Source organism: Aquarana catesbeiana, linkage group LG04 (genome assembly GCF_042186555.1).
Source record: "Aquarana catesbeiana isolate 2022-GZ linkage group LG04, ASM4218655v1, whole genome shotgun sequence".
In the NCBI taxonomy this organism is placed as follows: Eukaryota; Metazoa; Chordata; class Amphibia; order Anura; family Ranidae; genus Aquarana; species Aquarana catesbeiana.
Genome location: NC_133327.1, coordinates 65,613,518 through 65,638,611, shown reverse-complemented (window position 1 = coordinate 65,638,611; position 25,094 = coordinate 65,613,518).

The window sequence follows — 25,094 nt, the reverse complement described above, 5'->3', positions numbered from 1 at the left end:
CTAGGCGGATGGAGCCAGGCCCATAGAGGCACTAGGCGGATGAAGCCAGGCCCGTAGAGGCACTAGGTGGATGGAGCCAGGCCCGTAGAGGCACTAGGTGGATGGAGCCAGGCATGCAAAGGCACTAGGCGGATGGAGCCAGGCCCGTGGAGGCACTAGGAGGATGGAGCCAGGCCTGTAGAGGCACTAGGTGGATGGAGCCAGGCCTGTAGAGGCACTAGGCAGATGGAGCCAGGCCCGGCGGGGCACTAGGCAGATGGAGCCAGGCCCATAGAGGCACTAGGCAGATGGAGCCAGGCCCGTAGAGGCACTAGGCGGATGGAGCCAGGCATGCAAAGGCACTAGGCAGATGGAGCCAGGCCCGTAGAGGCACTTGACGGATGGAGCCAGACTCGGCACTAGGCAAATGGAGCCAGGCTCGGCAGGGCAATATATGGATGAAGCAAGGCCCGTAGAGGCACTAGGCAGATGGAGCAAGGCCCCAAGAGGCACTAGGCGGATGGAGCCAGGCCCGTAGAGGCACTAGGCGGATGGAGCAAGGCCCGTAGAGGCACTAGGCGGATGGAGCCAGGCCCGTAGAGGCACTAGGCGGATGGAGCCAGGCCCATAGAGGCACTAGGCAGATGGAGCCAGGCCCGTAGAGGCACTAGGCAGATGGAGCCAGGCCCGTAGATGCACTAGGCAGGTGGAGCCAGGCCCGTAGAGGCATTAGGCTGATAGAGCCAGGCATGCAAATGCACTAGGCGGATGGAGCCAGGCCCGTAGAGGCACTAGACGGATGTAGCCAGACTTGGCACTAGGCAAATGGAGCCAGGCCCGGCAGGGCAGTATGCGGATGGAGCCAGGCCCTTATAGGCACGAAGCACGTAGAGGCACTAAACGGATGGAGGCAGGCCCAGATGTGCATTAGGTCTACAGAGCCAAGCCCATAGAGGCGGATGGAGCCAGGCATGCAAAGGCACTAGGCAGATGGAGCCAGGCCCGTAGAGACACTAGACGGATGTAGCCAGACTCGGCACTAGGCAAATGGAGTCACGCCCGGCAGGGCAGTATGCAGATTAAGCAAAGCCCATAGAGGCAGTAGGCAGATGGAGCAAGGCCCAAAGAGGCACTAGGCGGATGGAGCCAGGCCCGTAGAGGCACTAGCCGGATGGAGCAAGGCCCATAGAGGCACTAGGCGGATGGAGCAAGGCCTGTAGAGGCACTAGGTGGATGGAGCCGGGCCCATAGAGGCACTAGGCGGATGGAGCCAGGCCCATAGAGGCATTAGGCTGATAGAGCCAGGCATGCAAAGGCACTAGGCTGATGGAGCCAGGCCCATAGAGGCACTAGACGGATGTAGCCAGACTCGGCACTAGGCAAATGGAGCCAGGCCCGGCAGGGCAGTATGCGTATGGAGCCAGGCCCTTATAGGCACGAAGCACATAGAGGCACTAAACAGATGGAGGCAGGCCCAGCTGGGCATTAGGTCTACAGAGCCAAGCCCATAGAGGCACGAGGCAAATGGATCCAGGCCCGGCGGGGCACTAGGCGGATGGAGCCAGGCCTGTAGTGGCACTAGGTGGATGGAGCCAGGCCCATAGAAGCACTAGGCGGATGGAGCCAGGCCTGTAGAGGCACTAGGACGATGGAGCCAAGCCCGTAAAGGCACTAGGTGGATGGAGCCAGGCCCGTAGAGGCACTAGGTGGATCAAGCCAGGCCTGTGGAAGCACTAGGAGGATGGAGCCAGGTCCGTAGAGGCACTAGGCAGATAGAGCCAGGCCCGTAGAGGCACTAGGCAGATGGAGCCAGGACTGGTAGGGCACTAGGCGAATTGAGTCAGACTCATAGAAGCACTAGGCGGATGGAGCCAGGCCCGTAGAGGCACAATGCGGATGAAGTGCGGCCCAGGGGGGAAATAGGTGGATGGAACATGGCCCAGAGGGGCACTAGGTGGATGAAGTGTGGCCCAGAGGGGCACTAGGCAGATGTAGCGCGGCCCAGAGGGGCACTAGGCGGATGGAGCGCAGTCCCGAGGGGCACTAGGCAGATGGAGCCTGGCCCGGAGGGGCACTAGGCAGATGGCGCATGACCCGGAGGGGCACAGAGGAGTAGAGACGATTATAGTATAGTGTATATATTATATAGCAAAAAATAAAAATTTATATTTGCTTATCTCTATAAAAATTTATATTTACTTCTCTCTATAAAAATGTATATTGATTTAGCGTTATAAAAGTGTATATTTGTTACAACGTGCGGATTAGGGTAGGGTGGAGCAGATTAGGGCAGGGTAGAGCGGATTATAGTATAGTGTACACCAGGGGTATTGAATTAAAATTCACAGAGGTCCAATCCATAAAAAAAATTCCACCTAAGGTCCGAGTGAATCGCCTGTTTGTGCGATAACTAAGATTATTCGCATCACAGCCCCCTCTTTAGAAATCACAATCTTGTTTTTGCACCACAGTTTTCCCTTGACAGGAGTGTCCTCTGTCCCCATCACATCACTCCCCCCTACCCCTTCACAATGCAGCCCTTCTAAGCTCTGCTCCCCTCCCCTATTCCACATTACTGGCCCCCTCAGCTCTGCTCCTCCCATTCACTGGGAAGCCCTCCTCAGCTTTGCCCCCCACAAGTCTGCCCTCCTCCCAATTCACATTACAGATGACCCCACAGCTCTGTCCCCCCATTCACAGTGCAGCCCCCCTCAGCTCTATACCCCCATTTACAGCGCAGCCCCACTCAGCTCTAAACAGCGGAAGACACAGCATCTTTGGATGGAGGGCAGGGGCAGGCACTGACGGAGTTAACTTTTCAAGTGATCTAGCAGGTGATTGGTTGCTAGAACCGCCCTTCATCTTTGGGCTGGGTGGAGGGGATTAGGGCAGGGTGGATTAGGGCAGGGTTATAGGGCAGGGTGGAGGGATTAAGGCAGGGTGTAGCAGACTACGGCAGGGTGGAGCAGACTACGGCAGGGTGAAGCAGACTACGGCAGGATTATAGGGCAGGGTGTAGTGGATTAGGGCTGGGTTACAGGGCAGGGTGGAGCGGACTATGGCACGGTGGAGCAGACTACGGATGGGTTATAGGGCATGGTGGAGTGGATTAGGGCTGGGCTATAGGGTAGGGTGGAGTGGATTAAGGCTGGGTGGATTTGGGCTGGGTGGAGGGGATTAGGGCAGGGTGGATTAGGGCAGGGTTATAGGGCAGGGTGGAGGGGATTAAGGCAGGGTGGCGTGGACTACGGCAGGGTGGAGCAGACTACAGCAGGGTGGAGCAGACTACGGCAGGGTGGAGCAGACTATGGCATGGTTATAGGGCAGGGTGGAGTGAATTAGGGCTGGGTTATAGGGCAGGGTGGAGTGAGTTACGGCAGGGTGGAGAGGATTAGGGCTGGGTTACAGGGCAGGGTGGAGGGGATTAAGGCACAGTGGATTTGGGCTGGGTGGAGGGGATTAGGGCAGGGTGGATTAGGGCAGGGTTATAGGGCAGGGTGGAGGGGATTAAGGCAGGGTGGATTTGGGCTGGGTTACAGGGCAGGGTGGAGCAGACTACAGCAGGGCGGAGCAGACTACGGCTGGGTTATAGGGCATGGTGGATTAGGGCTGGCTTATAGGGTAGGGTGGAGTGGATTAAGGCTGGGTGGATTTGGGCTAGGTTACAGGGCAGGGTGGAGTGGACTACGGCAAGGTGGAGCGGACTACGGCTGTGTTTTAGGGCATGGTGGGTGGATTAGGGCTGGGTTATAGGGCAGGGTGGAGTGGATTAAGGCTGGATTATAGGGCAGGGGTGGAGTGAATTATGGCAGGGTGGAGAGGATTAGGGCAGGGTGGAACAGATTAGTGTAGAGTAAATTAGTGTAATGTAGTGTAGTGTAGATTAGTATAGTGTAGTGTAGGGCCTGGCCAGAGAGGGATTACTTTGACGCAGTTGGCCAGCTTAAACATGCATTGCAATGCATGTGAACTAAAAATCCCTATTTTTATGTAAAGTTTGCTAGAAGGGTATATAGCTGTGTGCAGAATGTTCATTTAGTATCTTTAGCACCTTTAGCGAGAACTTACTTTTAACTTCGTAGTAGTGTATTTTTACTGAAAATTGATAAACAGGGGGGCGTGTCCGGATGCAGCAAGGAGCAGGACGTGTTTCAGAGAAGCTCCGCCGGTCCTGGCTCTATCCACAGCCATCCTGCCCTTAAAACCACTTTTTGTAAAATCACAAGGCTTCCCAAGTGTGGCAGGGAACCATCCTCAACAGGGGAGGAGGCTATTGTAAAGGACAGCCGCCCGAGAGTGAGGTAACAGGCCAGCATCACCCCTGGAAGGCATTCCGCCATCTTGCGGCCTACTGCGGCCTCACGATCCCCGGCCTGGAGTGCCGCGTTCGGCGGCGGGGGGACCCCAGCGCTTCGCGCATCGGTCGCGGCTGGAGGTGAAAGGAGGCGAGCACCGGAGGAGACAGGCATCCAGCGACCGCACTGTAAAGACCCCCGGTCGGCACCACAACCCGGCCGCGATCCGCCATCCTGCGGCCTGTGGAGCCCCCGCCATCCCCGGCCTCGGGTACCGCAATCAGCGGAGAGGGGGTCACCGCAGGCTTAACATTAGAGCCACCTACCTGAAAGCGGCAGCGGGACCCGGAGGACATGAGAGGGGGATACAGAAAACTCCATAAAGGCCCTCGGTGGGCTCCATGCAGCGGCAGCCATCTTGGAGGTCAGGGTCCTACTAACACTGTCCTGGGGTGCAGAGGCTTGGGGGAGAGAGCTGCCACTCGTCCTGGGATCTGCACAAGAGGGAACAAACAGCAAAAGGTCATTGTGAAATCGCTGAGCCGTTCCCCCCTCTCCCTCCCAGCCTATATCCTAAAGAACAGTCTGCAGATTCTACAACAAGGTACTGTTGCTGGGGGTGACATAACCGCAGTTTGCAAAGCCTGTACCCTTCCTGTGTCCTCTCCAATACTATAACTCATCAAAAAGGGTCACACACTGTACCACACTTACTGCTTGATTACCCCTGACCCTGCAGACAGGCTCCAACACTCGCTTGCTCACTACTGCTTGGCGTAGGCCCCCCAACGCCTGCATGAGGCACAGAAACTTCAGCACAAAATTTATTACAGGAGGGAGACGTGACCTAGCTATGGAAACGTAAGAACGCGTCGTCGGGAGCTCTGCACTGAAACGGGCCGTGAATCACCCGTAGCACCGATCAGCTAAGCCATCCATTCATGCCAGGAGGCCGCAGGCGCCCACCGGTCACTGAGGAACGGAGGGGACCCGAAATCTCCCACTACTTTCTGCGGCAACAGCAGATTCCAGCAAGATGGCGCCACCTCGAGTCAGCACGGCGGGCGCTACACCCTCAAGTAAGAAGGGCGCTCCTGCATCTACCTCTGCAGCGGAGGAGGACTTTCCCCCCTTGCCACACAGAGTACCCTCTCCTATAGTGTCCCCGGCTCTCACAACCGCTGACACGCCACTGCATCTAGATAACGCTGATGACCTAAGCGGCCTAGTTGAAAGCTCTCTAAGAGACATAGTGTCAGCCATCCCATCCATACTCAGCCATCCCCATCCATACTCAGCCATCCCCATCCACAGCTCATCCATCCCCATCCATGACTCATCCATGCCACATCAGTTCTCATCTGTGCCACAGCCATGCCACTACAGTGCCCCACAAAAGTGTAATAGATAGTCAAATTAGATTTGAAATTTATGCCCCTAGAATACCTGATGGTGCTCCCTGCAGGTTGGGCCTCTGTATTTGGCCAGGCTGTGTAAAACTCTCACACATGTCATATCGGTATACTCAGGAGGAGTAGCAGAATATATTTTGGGGTGTAATTTTGGCTATGTACACGCTATGTGTTAGAAATATTGTATAAATGGACAACTTTGTGAGTAAAAAAAAAAAAAAAAAAAAAATGTTTTCATTGTTTTTCCACATTTTCCAAATGTTCAAAGGACTCATTATGCCTCATAAACTTCACGTTATGGTGTTTGCTTTCCAAAATGGGGTCATTTTTTGGGCGTTTCCATTGTCCTGGTACTCCAGGGCCTTCAAAAGCGTAAGAGGTAGTCAAGAAATTATATGTGTAATTTATGTCTCTAGAATGCCTGACAGTGCTCCCTGCATGTTGGGCCTCTGTATGTAGCCAGGCTGTGTAAAAGTCTCACACATGTGGTATCGCCATACAGTGAGGAATAGTAGAATGTGCTTTGGGGTATAATTTGTGGTATGCATATGCTGTGTGTGAGAAAACCTGTTAATATGACAATTTTGGGAAAAAAAAATCTTCATTTTGCAAAGAATTGTGGGGAAAAAATTACAACTTCAAAAAACTCACCATGCCTCTTACTAAATACCTTGGAATGTCTACTTTCCAAAAAGGGATAATTTGGGGGGTATTTGTACTTTCCTGGCTTGTTAGGGTCTCAAGAAATGAGATAGGCCATCGGTGCATCAGGTGTGATCAATTTTCAAGGATTGGCACCCTAGATTGTAGACTCTATAACTTTCACACAGACCAAATAATATACACTTATTTGGGTTATTTTTACCAAAGATATGTAGCAGTATAAATTTTGGCCAAAATTTATGAAGAAAAATTACAAATTTGCTAAATTTTATAAGCAGAAACTAAAAATATATAATTTTTTACAGAAATTTTTGGTATTTTTTCATTTATAGTGCAAAAAAAAACAACCACCCAGAGGTGATCAAATACCACCAAAATAAAGCTCTATTTGTGTGAAAAAAGGACAAACTTTTCATATGGGTACAGAGTTGCATGACTGAGTAATTGTCATTCAAAATGTAAGAACAACGAAAGCTGAAAATTGGTCTGGTTAGGAAGGGGGTTTAAGTGCCCAGTGGGTAGGTGGTTAAAGAGACCCTGTAATCAGTGTCACTTGAATATAAAAGCCTACCTGCTAAAAGAAAAATGAATATAGTCAGCACTATACATAATACTTTCCGGGTCAATACTCTGAGGCAAAAACCCTTCAGATTAAAAGGGTAACTCCACTTTCATTGGGAAAAAAAATAGCAAATAAAGCAAAAATAATATAGCACATATAATTGAGACACTAATCATATTGTAATTGAATGTTATTATACATTTCCTTTCCTTTTCAATCTGCAGCCACTGTAATTTTTTGAGAATGCATTGCAATATCTCAAATTGGGAAAATGGTGTCTCCCATGGTAGACATGTGGGACTTGTTCACAACTTTGATGTGTCAGTTATGCAGTTTATGGCTTTTGATCGAGTTTACAAAGAGGAAAGAGGTGGGGACTTCAATAAACGAGTCCTGCAACGTAAAACCAAATGGATCCATAGTCTAAAAGCTACTGTACCACCAGGCCTAAATGACAGTATTAGTTTTTTTTTTGTTTAATGTATTTTTATTGAAAACAGGTTGTTCGGTACAGTACATCATCCAGCCATAATGTATACATAAACTGTAAACACTAATGAAATTAAAGTCCAGAGGAAGGGTCATCTAAGTATAACGAATGACTCATCACAAAACATATGTCCATAATAAAGTAATAACCCTGATTGAGAACACCAAATCCTGTCGCATTTTTGGTATGAACAAGAGAGAAAAGAAAAAAAAAAAGGACACTAACAAAGAAACGTGTACAAAGAAAAAAAGAAAGAAAAGTAGAAAAAGCAGTGGGTAGAGGTAGGAGGGGGTGGGAAGGGAAGGTTGTCTGCCTCTGGTGGAATTAAACAAAGCTAAGTCTTATCATAAACAGGTTACGGGTTTGAAGCCATAATTTCAGCATAAGCTGCAGTGTATTTAAAGGCGAACCAACAGGACCATATCTTCTTCCCCAATTCACATTTATTTTTGATGGAGTAAGTTAAATCTTCCATAAAGTATAAATGATCCACCTCACTCAGCCATTGGCGTAAGGAAGGTATCCTGGGAGTTTTGCAAAACCGAGGTATGAGAGCTTTAGCAGCGTTTAATAAATGTGGTGTGATAGATTTTTTATATGATCCTGTTGACTCATCCGTACAATGTAATAGTACATACCAGGGGTCATTGGGAACCTCAGAACCCTGAATCTCCTTAATCCAATATAGGATACTAAGCCAAAAAGGCCTGATAAATGGACAAAACCACCAAACATGAGCATGCGATGCTACTTCTCCGCAGCCCCGCCAGCATAGCGGTGACTTTTGAGGGAAGAGTTTGTGGAGAATCGCAGGCGTGTAATGACACCTAGTCAATAGTTTGTAATTGACCTCTGCAGTTTTAGAGGATATAGAGGATGAATGAGAAAGTAAGAGGATAGATGCCTTCTGATAGTCCGTCAGGTTCCTGTGTAAATCTTTCTCCCAGTTATGAAGGAAATTGGGACAACTAGCGGACGTAAGTGATCCTAATGCTTGGTAAAAATAAGAGAGAGGTCTCTCCACCGGGAGGTCGTCCACAAACGCTGATTCAATCGGTGTTAAGCTGGATGTATTGCGCAAGGGTTTTGGGAGGGCCTGAATAACGTCTGATAATTGAAGATATCTCCACTGATCCATTAGCGACGTAGTCGGTGTTGAGGTGAGCGTAGATAGTGGCACAATATTCGAGTCCTTAATGACCTGGTGTAATAAAATAGCGTTCCCGAGGTTCCAAGAGTGGAGTCTGGGATCAATATTCCCCGGTGGGAAATAATTGTGACCAGTCAGAGGCATAAGAGGGGAGTTGTATTGCCACTTATGAGTTTTGCATAGCAAGTCCCAACATATTAAGGTAGAGCGAGTGAGTGGAGACGTAGTAGGAGATAGGGATCTAAATTTCCTCGGAATCCAGATTAATGGGTAGAGGTCAGTACCACTAATTGCTATCTCCAGAGACACCCAAAGCTTCGAGCCCTTGTGGTATCTCCAATCTGAGATCCTATATAGAATTGCTGCCAAATAGTATCGTTTAATGTCCGGTAGAGCTAAACCTCCTGTACAATGACGTTATTAGTTTTAAGCTATTCCTTTAATTTTACTTTGGCCATGCTGTTCTGTAGCATAAAATTATCTGCCCAATGAATGACGTTAAATAGAATATAAAAAACATATATGTCAAAATAATTCGTAGACATTGTTTGGGTCACAGCTTGTTAAATTAAAACAAATGATATATACTTTTTCTTTTGATAGAACCATGAACATGGATATGCTTATTTTTTGAATATATGTATGTTTATAAAAAAATGTTTTAAACTCAAGCCCACTTAAAGTGGATGTAAACCCTCACATATACCCAGTGAAGTGAACTGCCTCGGATGATACACTGAGCTTAAAGTGGATGTAAACCCCCCCAAAAAATGTAATTAAGATTTGTACCTTGTAGAGTATAGGATTTAATTTCATCTGTGCCCAGTCTTGTCATGAAGGGTTAATCCAACTCTGAGCAATCCTCATCTTTTTTCAGTAAGATAAAAACTGACACATGGAGAAATAGGAGTCAGATCTTCCCCTTTGCTGTGACAGACAGGTGATTTCCTTATCTCATGCAAGAGCCAGAGAGAGGCATTCTGTATACTTTATATCCCCCCTCCTTACTTCTACAGCTCTCCCAGGATTGGCTGCTCCACACCTCAGCATGATTGGGCATGCTGAAGTCATGTGGTGCCTTTTCTGAGTTTTGACTGGATATTTCTCATCATGGGGTGTGATCCACAGATCAGTGTGAAAGGAGGAAATGTATGTATAGTGCAGTGAACTCACAGGATGGGTAGCAGAAGACACAGACGAATTATTTGATTTAGGGGAGCTGTATCTACTCAGAGATGTGCAGAGGAGATGCTCCAGTGATTGGATTATTGTTATGGTCCAGTGTGTGTGTCTGAGGTCACCTGATCACAGTTGCGGCATTAATTATGATCACAAGGATGTGTTATGTGGGGGAGGGGTGGATGTCTCACTTTTCATAGATTATACCAAGTAAGGCTGAATAGGCTCAAAGCTTACAGCCTACCCGTGTCACCTGACTGCTCCCACCAAGTCCCTACCCATGTCAGCTGACTGTTCCCACCAAGTCCCTACACCTGTCCCTAACTGCTCCCACCCAGTCCCTACCCATGTCACCCGACTGCTCCCACCAAGTCCTTACACGAGTCACCTGACTGCTCCCACCAAGTCCCTACATGAGTCACCTGACTGACCCACCAAGTCCCTAACAGTGTCACCTAACTGCTCCCACCAAGTCCCTTCACGCGTCACCTGACTGCTCCCACCAAGTCCCTACACAAGTCACCTGACTGCTCCCACCAAGTCTCTAACAGTGTCACCTGACTGCTCCCACCAAGTCCCTAGCAGTGTCACCTGACTGCTCCCACCAAGTCCCTATTAGTGTCACCTGACTGCTCCCACCATGTCCCTACACAAGTCACCTGACTGCTCCCACCAAGTCCCTACAATGTCACCTGACTTCTCCCACCAAGTCCCTAACAGTGTCACCTGACTGCTCCCTACAAGTCCCTAACAGTGTCACCTGACTGCTCCCACCAAGTCCCTACACGAGTCACCTGACTGTTCCAACCAAGTCCCTACACGAGTCACCTGACTGCTCCCACCAAGTCCCTACATGGGTCACCTGACTGCTCCCATCAAGTCCTTACCCGTGTCACCTGACTGCTCACACCAAGTCTATATTTTCTTGTACAAACATCATTAAGGATTAAAGAAGTCCTCCTCCCCAGCCTGCACCACAATTTCTCTTCCCATCCCCACCTTTTGCTCGAATCATAGCCGTCTAATCATGACCCAAATATCTCCATCCTGTCATATCCATCCTGTCATATCCCATATCCATCCATCCACATGATACAGAAGTTGATCAGAGACTCTGCTTACATGATACAGGAGTTGATCAGAGAGTGTGCTGTCGTGAATATTCAGTCAGAATAAGTTGTGCCTTTTTAAGGACAGGTTTCCCGCACAATAATTATCCTTGAGTAATTTTTAACGAAGATATTTTTAAGATACAAAATCAATCAATATGACACAGTCTATGCTTGTGAAACTTATTCACGGAGACGTGTGGTCATACGAAAAAGTTATTTATTGGTAAACAAATACAAATAATCACATGAAATTAAGATACCGATTGCGTTACATGAACGTCTTGAACATCAATAAAAACACTTGCAAAAATGGGCACACCGTCCCTTTGACATAATACCACCATGATAACTTCTCGGTAGAATCAATAACCTTGTGAACTTGACAATTGAACAGAACATCTGTATTTCACACGTACAACCGTTACTATACTGCAGGTAAGTAAGTGGTTAAAATTGTTAAATAAATTAGACGTTTGCTTTGTCAATAAATGTGGCAACTATGCAAAAAGAAAAATATAATGAAAAAATCTGAATCTTTAGAGAAAAATCTACAAGGCGGTTATTGATTCGGAAGAATGATTATCAACTGTATAATATTCAATACATCAATATCTGTGAGAACATATCAATATTTGAGAGAACATACAAGATAAAATCAACATGACATAATTACCCATTCCAGGATGGCTGCAGTTCCTATGGGCTGGTTACCAGAGTTAAAATGGCTGCCGTAGTTTCAAAATGGATACTCCTAAAGAGGATTTACTTCTTGTGACCTCCGAGTTCTAAGTATTAGGTGTTGAGGAATCTTCATGAATGTAAAGATATGTATTCATGCATGGTGCATGAGTGTCAGTCTGGGTGTGTGTGTGTGTCTCCCAGTGTCCCCCCTCAGGGTGGATCCCTGAGCTCTCCCCCTGAGCTCTCTCCTCCTTCCGTTCGTTGGTCCTTGTCTCCCCTCTTCCTTGCCTCTAAATACCATTTCAGATAATAAGACCATAAAAATTATAATGGCTCTGCCCAAAAGGAGGTGGCTCACTTCCCATTGGGTTAGGAGACGTAATGATTAACTTCCTCTGGAAATTTAGTGAGTTCAAATAATACCACCTTCAACCACCAGGTGTCTCACACGTGTTTTGAGTCCATCCTTTTAAATTAATGCGTTCTATTTTCATAAGGTGTATAATGGTAAGGATAAGTATATACCTTTAAATATTCTGGTACTCGGTCTAATGTAAAGTACACTCAGTATAAGTTTGATTAATCATCATTACATAACTTGGTTATATAACTGTATCTCTATAAATGTATATCTGTAAAACTGGTCTATCTAGGAAATACACACATTGATATATATTTCATCAATACTACATAAAAATGACTATCTATATGGATACCTGTATAACTTCTGGTATCTCCACTGAACTTTTGTTTATCTTAAGTGTAGGCTACAATCTTATAAGATTATAATCATGATTATATGTTTTTCCTAATACTAATTCGTTACTTAACCACTTCAGCCCCGGAAGGATTTACCCCCTTCCTGACCAGAGCACTTTTTACAATTTGGCACTGCATCGCTTTAACTGCTAATTGCGCGGTCATGCAATGCTGTAACCAAACGAAATTTGCGTCCTTTTCTTCCCACAAATAGAGCTTTCTTTTGATGGTATTTGATCACCTCTGCCGTTTTTATTTTTTGCGCTATACACGGAAAAAGACCGAAAATTTTGAAAAAAAATGATATTTTCTACTTTTTGTTCTAAAAAAAATCCAATAAACTCAATTTTAGTCATACATTTAGGCCAAAATGTATTTGGCCACATGTCTTTGATAAAAAAAATGTCAATAAGTGTATATTTATTGGTTTGCGCAAAAGTTATAGCGCCTACAATCTAGGGTACATTTTCTGGAATTTACACAGCCTTTAATTTATGACTGCCTATGTCGTTTCTTGATGTGCTAAAATGGCAGGGCAGTACAACCCCCCCCCAAATGACCCCATTTTGGAAAGTAGACACCCCAAGGAAATTGCTGAGAGGCATGTTGAGCCCACTGAATATTCATTTTTTTTGTCCCAAGTGATTGAATAATGACAAAAAAAAAAAAAAAATTACAAAAAGTTGTCACTAAATGATATATTGCTCACACAGGCCATGGGCATATGTGGAATTGCACCCCAAAATACATTCTGCTGCTTCTCTTGAGTACGGGGATACCACATGTGTGGGACTTTTTAGGAGCCTATCCGCGTACGGGACCCCGAAAACCAATCACCGCCTTCAGGATTTCTAAGGGTGTACATTTTTGATTTCACTCTTCACTGCCTATCACAGTTTCGGAGGTCATGGAATGCCCAGGTGGCACAAACCCCCCCCAAATGACCCCATTTTGGAAAGTAGACACCCCAAGCTATTTGCTGAGAGGCATGGTGAGTATTTTGTAGCTCTCATTTGTTTTTGAAAATGAAGAAAGACAAAAAAAAAAATTTTTTTTTTCTTTTTTTAATTTTCAAAACTTTGTGACAAAAAGTGAGGTCTGCAAAATACTCACTATACCGCTCAGCAAATAGCTTTGGGTGTCTACTTTCCAAAATGGGGTCATTTGGGGGGGTTTGTGCCACCTGGGCATTCCATGGCCTCCGAGACTGTGATAGGCAGTGAAGAGTGAAATCAAAAATTTACGCCCTTAGAAAGCCTGAAGGCGGTGCTTGGTTTTCGGGGTCCCATACGCGGCTAGGCTCCCAAAAAGTCTCACACATGTGGTATCCCCGTACTCAGGAGAAGCAACAGAATGTATTTTGGGGTGTAATTTCACATATTCCCATGGCATGTTTGAGCAATATATAATTTAGTGACAACTTTGTGCAAAAAAAAAAAAAAAAAATTTGTCTCTTTCCCGCAACTTGTGTCACAATATAAAATATTCCATGGACTCGACATGCCTCTCAGCAAATAGCTTGGGGTGTCTACTTTCCAAAATGGGGTCATTTGGGGGGGGTTTGAACTGTCCTGGCATTTTATGCACAACATTTAGAAGCTTATGTCACACATCACCCACTCTTCTAACCACTTGAAGACAAAGCCCTTTCTGACACTTTTTGATTACATGAAAAAATTATTTTTTTTTGCAAGAAAATTACTTTGAACCCCCACACATTATATATTTTTTTAAAGCAAATGCCCTACAGATTAAAATGGTGGGTGTTTAATTTTTTTTTTTCACACAGTATTTGCGCAGCGATTTTTCAAACGCATTTTTTGGGGAAAAAACACACTTTTTTACATTTTAATGCACTAAAACACACTATATTGCCCAAATGTTTGATGAAATAAAAAAGATGATCTTAGGCCGAGTACATGGATACCAAACATGACATGCTTTACAATTGCGCACAAACGTGCAGTGGCAACAAAATAAATACATTTTTAAAAGCCTTTAAAAGCCTTTACAGGTTACCACTTTAGATTTATAGAGGAGGTCTACTGCTAAAATTACTGCCCTCGATCTGACCGTCACGGTGATACCTCACATGCATGGTGCAATTGCTGTTTACATTTGACGCCAGACCGACGCTTGCGTTCGCCTTAGCGCGAGAGCAGGGGGGACAGGGGTGCTTTTTTTTTTTTTTTTTCTTTATTATTTTTTTGCTTTTTTATCTTATTTTAAAACTGTTCCTGTCATTTTTTTTTTTTTTAAATCATTTTTACTGTTATCTCAGGGAATGTAAATATCCCCTATGATAGCAATAGGTAGTGACAGGTACTCTTTTTTGAAAAAATTGGGGTCTATTAGACCCTAGATTTCTCCTCTGCCCTCAAAGCATCTGACCACACCAAGATCGGTGTGATAAAATGCTTCCCCAATTTCCCAATGGCGCTATTTACATCTGGCGAAATCTAAGTCATAAAATGCTCGTAGCTTCCGGTTTCTTAGGCCATAGAGATGTTTGGAGCCACTCTGGTCTCTGATCAGCTCTATGGTCAGCTGGCTGAATCACCGGCTGCATTCTCAGGTTCCCTGTTGAGACAGGAGAGCCAGAGAAAAACACGGAAGACGATGGGGGGGGGCATTCTCTCCCACTGCTTGTAAAAGCAGTCTAGAGGCTAATTAGCCGCTAGGATTGCTTTTACATGAAAGCCGACCGCTGGCTGAAAAGAATGATACCAAGATGATACCTAAACCTGCAAGCATCATTCTGGTATAACCACTCAAAGTCATGAATGCTGTACCTGAAGACAAAAAAATGGTTAACAATAAAGCACAGTAAACGGTAAAGTATAAAAAATTGCATACCTGAAAAGCAAACATGATAAAACATAATAACAATAAAACATTGCAGAATAGAATACAGTAAAAAAGAGCAGAACAATAGAGAGAATAGAGAGAGAGAGAATAGAGAGAGAACAATAAAACGACAACTATTATTTTTTATTTTATATTTTTGTTTGTGTTTTTTTTTTTTTACACTTTTTTTGTAACTGTAACTTTTATAACTGTAACCGGTTCCAGGTTCGGGTCTCTCAAAATGCGATGGCATCTTGGGAGACCCTGTGAAAGTGTGTCCTAGTCTGTGCAATGCTGTACCCTACGCTAATACTCAGCTAGTGAATGGTAGCGTTCAAAACATTCACCAATGCAAAGACCAGGATTGTCAGGACAGGAGGGACAATAATAGCGGGTGTCACGCCTATATCCGCGCTTGCTGCAGACACGACATCTTTTTTGGGGGGGTTCGTTGGGTAGGGGTACTCGGGAGGACATAAAGAAAATGCCTCTCATGCAGCCGACTGCATTTGGTTGGGGATGTGAATGGGGGAAGTACGGGCGCTGCAGAAGTGGTGGGTTCCCAATTAGGATTGGCGAATGCAGCAGGAAGGGCATTATGGGCACGACGGGCCTGTGTTTGTCTTTTTGGTGGCACTATTGTGCTTGCCACCTCACCAGCTTGAACTGCACTTATGGGACTCGCCACGTCACCAAGTGTTACTGCAGTGCTGGTTTGACTACAACCGGGGTGTACTAGGCCGCTGGCGCTTGCCAGTTCACCAAAACGCTACCAAAAAAACTGTTAACGATCGCAGGGATCAGGCCTGACTCTGCGAACGCTGCAGTTATGCGTTTAGTGTTTTGTAAGTGACAGTGATCGATCGATACTGCACTTGGGTGGGCTGGGCTGGGCTGGGCCGGACGGAGGGACAAAACGTAGGTGCTAGCAGGTATCTGGGCTGATCCCACTAACACTGCATTTTTGGGAACCCTAAACTGCTGGGGACGCCAGTATAGATCTGATCGGATCAGATCAGATATTGATCAGTTCAGATACTATACCACTAAGGGAGGTGTACGGTGCGTGCGTGGGTGTTAGCGCTACTGGCACTAACCTGACGCTGCCTGGGGCTGGTGCTTGCCAGTTCACCAAAACGCTACCAAAAAAACTGTTAGCGATCGCAGGGATCAGGCCTGACTCTGCGAACGCTGCAGTTATGCGTTTAGTGTTTTGTAAGTGACAGTGATCGATCGATACTGCACTTGGGTGGGCTGGGCTGGGCCGGGCGGAGGGGCAAAACGCAGGTGCTAGCAGGTATCTGGGCTGATCCCGCTAACACTGCGTTTTTGGGAATCCTAAACTGCTGGGGACGCTAGTATAGATCTGATCGGATCAGATATTGATGCGTTCAGATACTATACCACTAAGGGAGGTGTACGGTGCGTGGGTGTTAGCGCTACTGGCACTAACCTGACGCTGCCTGGGGCTGGTGCTTGCCATTTCACCAAAACGCTACCAAAAAAACTGTTAGCGATCGCAGGGATCAGGCCTGACTCTGCGAACGCTGCAGTTATGCGTTTAGTGTTTTGTAAGTGACAGTGATCGATCGATACTGCACTTGGGTGGGCTGGGCCGAGCCGGGCGGAGGGGCAAAACGCAGGTGCTAGCAGGTATCTGGGCTGATCCCGCTAACACTGTGTTTTTGGGAACCCTAAACTGCTGGGGACGCTAGTATAGATCTGATCGGATCAGATATTGATGCGTACAGATACTATACCACTAAGGGAGGCGTATGCTGCGTGCGTGGGTGTTAGCAGTACTGGCGCTAATCTGACGCTGCCTGGGGCGACGCATATCACCGCCGGGCGATCAGGGGGCTAAATCTTTATTCGGTAATAAACGGCGGTTGCCCTGACACTATAAAAAATAAACGAACTAACCAGCGTCACCCGTAACGGTTATACAGTGATCAGTGGTGAAAGGGTTAACTAGGGGGCAATCAAGGGGTTAAAACATTTATTAGGTAGTATATAGGGGTCCCTGTCGCTATAAAACGCTGACGGCGAACCTAAATATTTACCTCACTAACTAGCGTCACCAGTGACACTAATACAGCGATCAGAAAAATGATCGCTTAGCGACACTGGTGACAGGGGGTGATCAAGGGGTTAAAACTTTATTAGGGGGGGTTAGGGGGGTATCCTAGACCTAAAGGGGGCCTAACACTCACTGCCCTAACACTGTAACTGTCACAAACTGACACCAATACAGTAATCAGAAAAAAAAAAAAAAAAAAAAACCTGCTTGGTGTCAGTTTGTGACAGGGGGGGGGGTGATTGGGGGGGGATCGGGGGGCGATCGGGGGGGGGGATCGGGGGTGTAATGTGTGCCTGGCATGTTCTACTGTGTGTGTAGTATGTTGTGCACTCACATTGCAGTCTTCTCTCCTCGGCCCGGAACGGAAAATACCGAGCCGAGGAGAGATGACATCATTTCCTCTGCCTCTGTGTACAATACAGAGGCAGGGAAATGATCCCATTGGCTGGGAGCGATCGCGAGGGGGGGGCCACGAATGGATGGCCTCCCCCTCACCACCGATCGCCGGGGGAGATTTGCCGACCGCCGCAGGCACCGGGGGGGGGGTCCGATTGGACCCCCCACCCGCGGGCAGGCAAGGACGTACCTGTAAGTCCTTTTGCCTGCCCGTGCCGCTCTGTCGACGTATATAGTCGTGCGGCGGTCGGCAAGTGGTTAAAACACTTCTACTTATAAAATCACACTTTCATATACATTTTCTTCATAGCAAAGTTGTTGGGTCAGCAGACGCCAACATTATAATGTCTCTGTGACCTACAATGTCAGAGATAGTTTAAAATGACTTATGATAACCTTATTGATACCTTATATTATTTTTGACTAGCACAATATTCAACTTTCACTAATGTGTTGAGAGGGACCTTGAACATTCCCACTGGGTGTTTAGAACTGACTTGTTTGTCTAAGCCATCCTAAAAGTTCATACAATGGGTTCTGTTAGCCAAGGTGTTAGCTATTTAAACAGTTCTCCATTCGAACACAATGAGTGAGGCTTCTCTATGCTATAAAAGTCTATGTCACCTTGTGTCCTGTGGCAGTTTTTGTTTATTCACAATACCATGTAAATATCTCCTTGTTTTGTGACAGGAATAGTCTTTGTTCCAACAGCTTCCTTTACAATACATGCTTGTAAAAGTCTTCAATATTTGAGGTAGTAGAGAAAGGCTTGGTCAAACATGAGAATGTCCATTTTATCCTAAAAGTCCCCAAGAGGGCAACAGTTCAACTATTTAACATCACAGTTCATCTACTTGGTGAGGCCTAAGCATCTCTCATGTTTCTGCCAGTAAATATAAAATATATTTCTTCATGAATTCACAACAGTGCGGACATTATACAGGAGTTGATCAGAGAGTGTGCTTACATGATACAGGAGTTGGTCAGAGAGAGTGCTTACATGATAGAGGAGTTGGTCAGAGAGTGTGCTTACATGATACAGGAGTTGGTCAGAGAGTGTGCGGACATGATACAGGAGTTGGTCAGAGAGCGTGCGGACATGATACAGGAGTTGGTCAGAGAGCGTGCGGACATGATACAGGAGTTGGTCAGAGAGCGTGCGGACATGATACAGGAGTTGGTCAGAGAGCGTGCGGACATGATACAGGAGTTGGTCAGAGTGTGTGGACATGATACAGCCACTGCAAAATGTGGGCATGGCTTAAATTGTGTAGCGGTACCCCCATAGAGGCTGCTGAGTATATTGGTCCATCTGTTACCCTGCCCAGCCAGGCAGACAATAAAGCAGTCCTTGCATCTTGTTTTTGTTTGTTTTATTGAGGGAATATTAAACTTGGATAGGGACTCATGAGATGCCCAGGTGATCAAACATTGGAACTTAGGACTATACATCCTATATATACATCACTCCATTTATCCTCCTGCACATCGCTTCCTTTCTTCTGAGTATCGCTCCATACACCACCTGCACATCGCTTCCTATTTTCTGAGTGACACTCCATACTGCTCCTACACATCGCTTCCTCTCTTTTGTAGCTAACACTGTAGTCCCAGCCAGGCCTAAAGCAAATGCCCTTTATAGGCAGGCACGGGCCCCTATGGTGTAGCAAAAAGAAAATAGTAAGTTCTGGTACTAGCTGACCCACATGCGGCTACTGATCCCAGTCAACCCTCTTTAGGCCCTCCCAGCCCTCCTGGCTGCAGCTGCCCAACTCCACTGCCCACGACACCACAGTCCTCTCCTCTGGTTCTGCACCCATCTCCGACTGCACTCTCCCAGTCCTTTCAGGTGTGACTCCCCAGTCCTCCCGACTGTGCATGCCACTCACCAGTCCTCTTGGTTGCAACCGATGGTTCATCTCCCTGGAGACTTGCCTAATCAGATCTAATCAGGTAATAGACACATCTTGGGGACTCTTCCCATCTTTTACACTTCACCTGCATTATTCCAGGCTAATGTGGATGAATTTATATGGAAGAGTGCTCAACAATGATCAAAGAAGGGGAAAATGTGTAAGGAAATTAAGATGATCATTGCTGACCACCACATCTCCCGCCATATTGTAACAGTATCAGCCATTGCAAATCTGATGTCTATTTTGTGTAAGTAAAGGATTGCTCTTCTGTAGATTTTAGAAAACAAATCTGTGAAGCAAAAAGGCAGGTTTAGAGGATAGGGTCTAATTCAAACAGGTATACAATACTAAAGATAGGATGTCTAGCATCCAGTAGGTTAGCATAGTGTAGTTTAGTGTAGGTCCTGCCCTAAAAGAGTCTACTTTGTCGTGGTGGGCAGGCTTGTATTCTTTTGGTTAAAATTGACAAAACAGTAGAAAAAAAATCAATTTTCTAGACAGTTTCACTTTTGACCATTTGATTCAACTAAAAGACTCTTAGATTTATTACGGACAGAAAATAAAAATACATATATAGATAGATAGATATCTTTCTATCTATATAAATATATAAACAAAAAGATACAGACAGTTACAGGTATATATTATATATATTATGTTTGGTTTGCATTTTGGTTTGCATGTTGGTATTATTTTAATTTTTGTAGCTTTCATGTTTAGAAGATTTCTATGATCTACAAGTTAGCTTGCCTGTGTATACATCTTGGTGAGTGAACGAAGATACACGGCCTTTTAAAAGTAGGCTAGTAAGGGACAAATGTATGTGCATCTATCTGCACTGGGGGATCAGTAAATTGTATTGAGTCATCTTGCATTGTATTGTAAATGTACTGTCTCCTTTTAAAGTTCTGCATATACGGTTGTTGCTTTAGAAATCCATAATAATAGTACTGTACATCTTGGTAAAGAAATCTGGAAAGTAAGAAAGCTGACTGATGTTTAGGGTGATGTTGGAAAGATGCTATTCAGTGTGTGAAGGGGGCAACTTGATTGGCCAGACCATGAGTCTGGAGATTTCTATGATGACCCATAGCTGTTGATGAGATCTCTGGGTAGGGTACCACTTTCATCTTTGGGTCCTTATGCTGTACCGGCTGGAGGGGGGTTGGGGATCGGCCTCCCGCTACTTAAAGGAGGGACCTTCAGGAGGAATGTCAACTTAACCCGCTCAAATCTCAGTGTCAAGTTAGTGAAAGAAACCTGGAGTTTGCAGCTGGATGTTGGTTTGCACCTGGAACCCACCTGGAGCTGGACGCCACCAGTTGGGCCAGAATAAGAAGCACTGAATTCATCTTATTTCATATTTAGTTAGAGTGTGAGCTTTTGTAAAGCTGGATGATTGTTTAAAGGCTTTGTACTATTCCTTTCCATTCCTGGTGGGGAGATGTCTCCCATCTCGATGAGAACTTACCTGTCTAGGTGTGTGTGAAGACAGGAAAGGACACTGCCTTTTAATTGGTAGGCTAGTAAGGGACAAATGTATGTGCATCCATCTGCATTAGAGGATCAGTAGGTGAGAATATGTGTGGAAGATTGGTGGAAATACCCCTAGTGTCTCTACAGATCTAATCAGGTAATAGACAAATCTTGGGGACTCTTCCCATCTTGTACACTTCACCTGCGTTATTCCAGGCTAATGTGGATGGATTTATATGGAAGAGTGCTCAACAATGATCAAAGAAGGGGAAAATGTGTAAGGAAATTAGGATGATCATTGCTGACCACCACATCACCCACCATATTGTAACAGTTTCAGTCATTCCAAATCTGATGTCTATTTTGTGTAAGTAAAGGATTGCTTTTATGTAGATTTTAGTAAACAAATCTGTGAAGCAAGAAGGCAGGTTTAGAGGATAGGGCCTAATTCAAACAGGTATACAATACTAAAGATAGGATGATTAGCTTTGAGTAGGTTAGCATAGTGTAGTTTAGTGTAGCTCCTGCCCTAAAAGAGTCTACCTTGTCGTGGTGGGCAGGCTTGTAATCTTTTGGTTAAAATTGACAAAACAGTAGAAAGAATCAATTCTCTAGACTTTTGACCATTTGATTTATTACGGACAGAAAAAAAAAAATTATAGAGATAGAGAGAGAGAGAGAGAGATAAAAATATATATATATATATATATATACACACAGTATCTCAAAAAAGTGAGTACACCCCTCACATTTTTGTATATATTTTTTTATATCTGCGACAACACTGAAGAAATTACACTTTGCTACAATGTAAAGTAGTGAGTGTACAGCTTGTATAACGGTGTAAATTTGCTGTCCCCTCAAAATAACTCAACACACAGCCATTAATGTCTAAACTGCTGGCAACAAAAGTGAGTACACCCCTAAGTAAAAATGTCCAAATTGGGGACAGAGTGTCAATATTCTGTGTGGCCACCATTATTTTCCAGCACTGCCTTAACAATCTTGGGCATGGAGTTCACCAGAGCTTCTCAGGTTGCCAAAGGAGTCCTCTTCCACTTCTCCATGACGACATCACAAAGCTGGTGGATGTTAAAGCCCTTGCGCTCCTCCACCTTCCGTTTGAAGATGCCCCACAGATGCTCAATAGGGTTTAGGTCTGCAGACATGCTTGGCCAGTCCATCACCTTTACCCTTACCTTCTTTAGGAAGGCAGTGGTCATCTCCAAAAGGGAGGGAATCATGCTCTGCTTCAGTATGTCACAGTACATGTTGGCATTCATGGTTCCCTCAATGAACTGTAGCTCCCCAGTGCCGGAAGCACTGATGCAGCCCCAGACCATGACACTCCCACCACCATGCTTGACTGTAGGCAAAACACACTTGTGTTTGTACTCCTCACCTGGTTGCCGCCACACACACACTTGACACCATCTGAACCAAATAAATTTATCTTGGTCTCATCAAACCACAGGACATGGTTCCAATAATCCATGTCCTTAGTCTGCTTGTCTTCAGCAAACTGTTTGTGTTTTCTCGTGTATAATCTTTAGAAGAGGCTTCCTTCTGGGACGACAGCCATGCAGACCAATTTGATGCAGTGTGTGGCATATGGTCTGAGCACTGACAGGCTGACCCCCCACCCCTTCAAGCTCTGCAGCAATGCTGGCAGCACTCATTTGTCTATTTCCCAAAGACGACCTCTGGATATGAAGCTGAGCACATGCACTCAACTTCTTTGGTCAACCATGGCGAGGCCTGTTCTGAGTGAAACTTGTCCTGTTAAACCTATGTATGGTCTTGGCCACTATGCTGCAGCTCAGTTTCAGGGTCTTGAGAAGCTTCTTATAGCCTAAGTCATCTTTATGTAGAACAACAATTCTTTTTTTCAGATCCTCAGAGAGTTCTATGCCATGAGGTGCCATGTTGAACTTCCAGTGACCAGTATAAGAGAGTGAGAGCGATAACATCAAATTTAACACACCTGCTCCCCATTCACACCTGAGACCTTGTAACACCAACGAGCCACATGACACCGGAGAGGGAAAATGGCTAATTGGGCCCAATTTGAACCTTTTCACTTAGGGGTGTACTCACTTTTGTTGGCAGGAGTTTAGACATTAATGGCTGTGGGTTGAGTTATTTTGAGAGGACAGCAAATTTACACTGTTATACAAGCTGTACACTCACTACTTTACATTGTAGCAAAGTGTCAGTTCTTCAGTGTTGTCACATGAAAAGATATAATAAAATATTTACAAAAATGTAAGGGGGGGGGGGGGGGGACGGGACTCACTTATGTGAGATACTGTATATACCATAGTTTGTAGACACTATAACTTTCACACAAACCAATAATATACACTTATTGGGATTTTTTTTTTTACTAAAGACATGTAGCAAAATACATTTTGGCCTAAATTTGCCAATAAATTAGATTTTATTGGGATATGTTTTATAACAAAATATATATATATTTATATTATTATTTTCAAACTTTTCGGTCTTTTTTCATTTATATCGCAAAAAACAAAACAAAACAAAAAAAAAAACAGTAATGATCAAATACCACCAAAAGAAAGCTCTATTTGTGTGAAAAAGGTGATACAATTTTTTTTGGATACAGTGTTACATGACCGTGCAATTGCCACTTAGGTTGCATTCACACTACAGCACTATCTGGCCGCAATTTGACAGCGCCGATAAGTGAATGACAAAACGCGGAATTCGCATTTGAGATGCCATTCATTTGAATGACACCTTTGCCACGATTGTCGTGAAATAAAACGTGCTGCAATCGTGGGATGCGTGTTGCCCCAAAGTAGCTCCTTAACCTTTTTTTGGGCGACATGTGTCCCGTGATGCGGGTTGCCACGATTGCGGCACGTTTTATCGCACGACAAATCGCGGCAGACCCACCCTGCGATGTGAGGTGTCATTCAAATGAATGGTATCTCAAATGCGAGTTCCGCGTTTTGTCATTCACACTTTGGTGCTGTCAAATCGTGGGCAGATCTGCCAGCGATTCAAAACGCTGTAGTGTGAATGCAGCCTCAAAGTAGAGCAGTCCTGAATAGCAAAAAATGCCCTGGTCATCAAGTGGGTTAAACCTTCCGAAGGGTCAAATGTTTTAAGTTGATTAAGTCCTGATAGAGCACTTCATGCTGCCCCTTTTGCAGGTATAGCTATGTAAAATGTTAAAAATAAGTGGCTATACTGTTTAAAATCCAGTATGGCACTGTCTCACCCTGCTCTGCTCAGCCTCAATTGTCCTGTAGTCTTGGCACTGTGCTGATAATTAATGAGCCACTAGAGGCCGATCTGGGATAGCCTCAAGATTTACTGCTGCTGGGGGGTGGAAACAACAAGATGACACAGACTGTGACCAACAAACACAGATTAGGGAGAAGGAAAAGAAAAGCAGCATAGGTGACAGGACAAACTCTGCTGCCAGGGAGACACAAAAGAGTTACATTTAAAAGGATAGCGTCTTATCTTATCCTCCTGATATTCTCTCCTTCCTCCCTTCAGCACTGAAAAGTTTCTACAGCCTCCCTTACTACCCAAGCCAAGACACACAAGCCAGGCTGGAAATGCACACATTTAAATTACAGAAAGTGGCATATAGGTTTTGAGACCAAGGAGAGGGGGAGAGTTCTCAGTAACAAAGTGACTGCTCTGGGCTTCAACAAAATGGTGGCCTCTGGCAAGAAGAAACGGAAGCAATGCCGGAAGCAATTTACAGCACATGCTAATTTTGATAGTATAATTCTGAATGTGGAAACTATGTTCCCCCCAAAAAATGGAGCACCAGCCGCCAATGTGGTAGTATCAGGAACCATGAATCAGACCTAGACAGAAGTAAAGTTAAATCACACTTGTTTAATAATAATAATAAGGTAAAAAAGAGTAAACGCAGTCAAAACAAGCCAGAGTTCAGTAACTGGATTGGATAGTCAGCCAAGCAAATGTCAGAGAGCCAGAGATAAACGTAGTAATACAGCAAGCAGGATCAGGAGCCAGAAGGAACGTCAGCCGAGCAAGTCTTCAACAGGAATGCAAGAGAAAGTCTCTGTGATGTTGACAAAGGCGAAGGC